The 3983-nt window shown below is 43.8% G+C and overlaps 1 pseudogene; it reads right to left on the minus strand.

Annotated features, from left to right (window-relative positions):
• Positions 1-389: 389 nt before the first annotated feature.
• On the minus strand, positions 390-3759 carry LOC136499360 (uncharacterized; annotated as a pseudogene).
• Between the last annotated feature and the right edge of the window lie 224 nt (positions 3760-3983).

The raw sequence follows: 3983 nt of genomic DNA on the forward strand, positions 1-3983 counted from the left end.
CAAAGATGTTATGCAGACACTCTGCATTTTAACAATGCAAATAATAGCATACCTTTAAATTCATCCTCCCACACACCATAGTTATTTGTGAATGGAAGGTCAGGCCCAATGAGACCTACAGTGAGACCTTTCTTAGCTGACTCTGAAGCTAGAGAAAGACCGCAGGACCACAACCAATGATAACCAAATCAAGTATTGTGTTTTCATCAGATATGGGCATACAGATAGCAAATTCTGGGCATACAGATAGAGTTTAGCGCCCATTACACATAACAAGTTCATCTTGGGGCATTACATGCTATTTTTGTTCCCATCATTACATAATATTGTTTTTGCAAAATAATGAAAGTTCATGATCTTGGCAAAACAAAACCAGTTAGGCTCCTGTCTTTCTCTTTCCTGCTCTTGTCTTGTGCGGTGTCTTCTTCACCTTAGTTGCCAACTGCTATTTCCTATGAGTCATCTTCCTAGTTGGCTGCACTTTAACCTACAGTGCATCTTCAGCAAATAAGGACCTATGGAAAATAAAGTTTGATTAATGATTGATTTATTACACAGGTAATCCATTATCAATTATCATGTTGTCATAGGAAAAAGAGCAGTACCTCCTAGCTGTTGTGGTCTGAATAGCTATCTCTGGGAGCTCAACTTCTAAAGGCATCACCTCCATCACTTGTTCATGTGCTTGAGTTGATGAAAATTCATCCCTTGCTGCTGCTGCTTGGGCTGCTTCTGCTTCTTTCCTTGCTGCTGCTTGGGCTGCTTCCCTTGCTGCTGTTGCTTGGGCTGCTTCTGCTTCTTCCCTTGCTGCTGCTTGGGCGGCTTCCCTTGATGCTGCTGCCTTTAGCTCTAGTTCTAGAGCCTCCCTCTTAGCCTTTGCTGCTGCCTCCCTTGCAACAGCTGCTCTGGTCCTTGGAGTTGGTGCTTCCTCAGCAGTGGTACCTTTTTTGGCTTTTTTCCTCCCAACCTTGACTATGGTCTTCTTTGCTCTCTTCTTGCAATAATGATAGGATCAATTTCATATTGTAATGTAACAAATAAAGAAGAATTGAGAATGTACCTTTTCTTGGTGCTAGTGAGTGGACATTTCTAGCTACCACCTCTATGACCATACTCATTGCAGTTATGACACCTCACTTGCCTTATTGCCTTACCACCTATCTCCTTTGCAGACTTGATCCTATTTTTCCTCAGTCTTCCTACTTCTCTCTTCTTCTGGCATGGAAGGTGCAGTTTGAACCCTTTGTCTACCTCAGGCCACTGGTTCCTATCAGTGATATTAGGAATGATACCCTCATATGCTGCTTGAAACTTCTAAACTGAATAATACTGATCCACAAATTTGGCCATGTCTGGTTGCCTAGTGCTGGTAATCACAGCCAAGGCATGGGGACATGGTTGACCAGTTATCTACCACTGTCTACATGTGCAAACTTTGTCAACTAGGTACACAACATGCCTTCTCACTTCTTCATCCTTGTAGATCTCTGTAACCTCAGCCTGATTTGGGTGCCCCTTGGAAATGGTCAGGTGTCCAAGTCCCTTGGATGCTGCATTTAGTTGATGGATGATCCCAGGTAATATACCTGGTGGGAGGGCCCTTGAAATCTTCCTCCTTTTGGCAAACAAGACCATTACCTTCTCTCTGATTGCATCTGCCATGCAATGCATAGGAAGGTCTTTGTGCTCTTTGATCCAAGAATTTCATGATTCTGCTAAATTGTTGTTGATAGTCACACTTGATGTGTTCTGAGAATTTACTTCTAGCCCACAGAAAAGGGTGATGCTCTGTCAGCCATTTCTGCACATCTGGACTAGCTTGGAAGACTTTATCAAAAAAGTACTTGAATTTGTGTGGTGAGTAAGCTCTAGCTGCAGGCCACATGTTTTTGCCATACACATCACTAGTGTAGTCTTTCTTCATGTTTTCCATTAAGTGCCTGAAATATTCTCTCATCTCTGCTTGTGGAAATACTAGTCTAACAGCTGACTCCAACCCCTTACATGCATCAGTGCAGATAGCTAGCTTATCCATGGGTCCAATGGCCTTCCTAAGTTGCTCCATAAACCAGACCCAGTTTTCCTTTGCCTCTGACTCAAACAATCCAAAGGCCAGAGGAAACATCTAATTGTGACCATCTAACGCTAAGGCTGCAGGCATGTGGCCATTCCACATCCCATTAAGTGCAGTGGAATCTACACTTATGTAAGGCCCGCAGCCATTTAAGAATCCATCTATACTAGCCCTAAATGCACAGAAGAATCTGCTAAACCTAATTTTTCCATCCTTAGGATCAATAACAGTGGCTATCTCTACAACACTTCCAGGTGATCTTAGCTCTATCTCAGCCTTAAACCTAAACAAATAATCGAAAGAATCATTCCATTTACCAAATAACTTATCTGATGCTCTCTGCCTCCCATTGTACACTGTCTGGTAGGGGATGTCAATCTTGTACTTGTAATTCAGCTCTTCTTTGAGTTCTTTAGCCCCCATTTGTGGGTTCCTCTTGAGGTAGGGGATTGCTCTCTCAGCCACCCAAGCTATAGATGCCATCCTGCTGACAACCCTTTGTGTAGATGCACAGTTATGGACCCCCTGATTGATTTGAATCTGCATAATAAAAACAAAAGGACATATGAGGACAACAAAACAGCAACATTCAACAAACACATAAAAATATGTTATTCAACAATAAAAAAAAATGTACCCTGACACTGCCATCATGTTGGGTTCTAGCTCTAAGAATCCATGGGCAGCCTAGAGCAGCACAATTAGCCCTAGATCTTTCTTTGTCTGAATGCTCAGTATCATACTCAAACTCCTTAACTATAGCATGCTGCCTAACAGCTAGCCTAAACTCAGCCATGCTGGGATAGCATGTGCCAACACTCATATAAGGATTGTCCCTGTCCCATTCATGTATTGGTTCTACATCAATTGTATCATCAATATTAACAGCTGCTTCATTCATATCTGCCTGCATCTCTGCTGACATAGCTGGAATGGGCACCTCTTCTCTAGATCCTTCTGCTGTTGTCTCTGACTCCATGAACCCCATTGCCTCATAAACCTTGTCCTCATCAGCAACCTCTTTTGCTAAACCATCATCATCAGGCTGCCCTATTATTGTTAAAGTAGTCCAGTCAACTGCTATAGGCAAATCAGTAGGTGTTTCTGCTGGGGAACTATAGGTATCACCACAACCTTCAGCATCATCATGCACAACACGTGAGCCACCAGTTGGCCCACTTGTGACACCAGAGACACATCTACCTTTAGAAGCACCAGAGCTGACATTTGCATTAGAACCATCCTTCCTCACAACATCCACTGCAATAACAGCCAACCTCTCATCCCATCTGTCCTTAATCATCTGTTGGAAATGCTCATCCCTCCTAATCTTCCACTCAGACCCAGTATCTTGGTCAACAACCCACACTGCAAGTGTTTGAGTTAGCCCCCAGATTATCTTTGTGGCTAAATCCTCCTGGAATTGAGACATAGAATACTAACAGTTCCTATCCAACCATAAGTCATGCTGCTGCTCTGCCATTTCAACTAGCCCATACTCACCATCAGCCACGAATTTAGCAACCTTAATGACTAGTCTAAACGCATTGCCAGGATCGATCCTGGCATCGTGGTAAACAATGAAAGAAATGAGGAGTTAGACGGTACCCAACTCCTCCAATTCTGCCTACACTGCTAGGTTGATTAAGCACTTACCAAGGAGGGCAATCACTGCTGCTAGCCATTATGACACGGGTTGAAACCACCTCTCCCACTATATCACAAGCCTACGAAACAATCAACCGAGGAAGACAAGTCAGCGTCCATGAACCCTAACCCTAAACCCTAATGGATACGGGACCTGCGTGCAAAGGGGGAGTAAGGCCACATACCTTCAATGCGCTCACCAGGGGTCCCGCTCACCAGATGCAGTCACCGTGGCGCAGGGACGGTGGGAGGGGAGCAGGAG

Source organism: Miscanthus floridulus, chromosome 13 (assembly GCF_019320115.1).
Source record: "Miscanthus floridulus cultivar M001 chromosome 13, ASM1932011v1, whole genome shotgun sequence".
NCBI lineage: Eukaryota > Viridiplantae > Streptophyta > Magnoliopsida > Poales > Poaceae > Miscanthus > Miscanthus floridulus.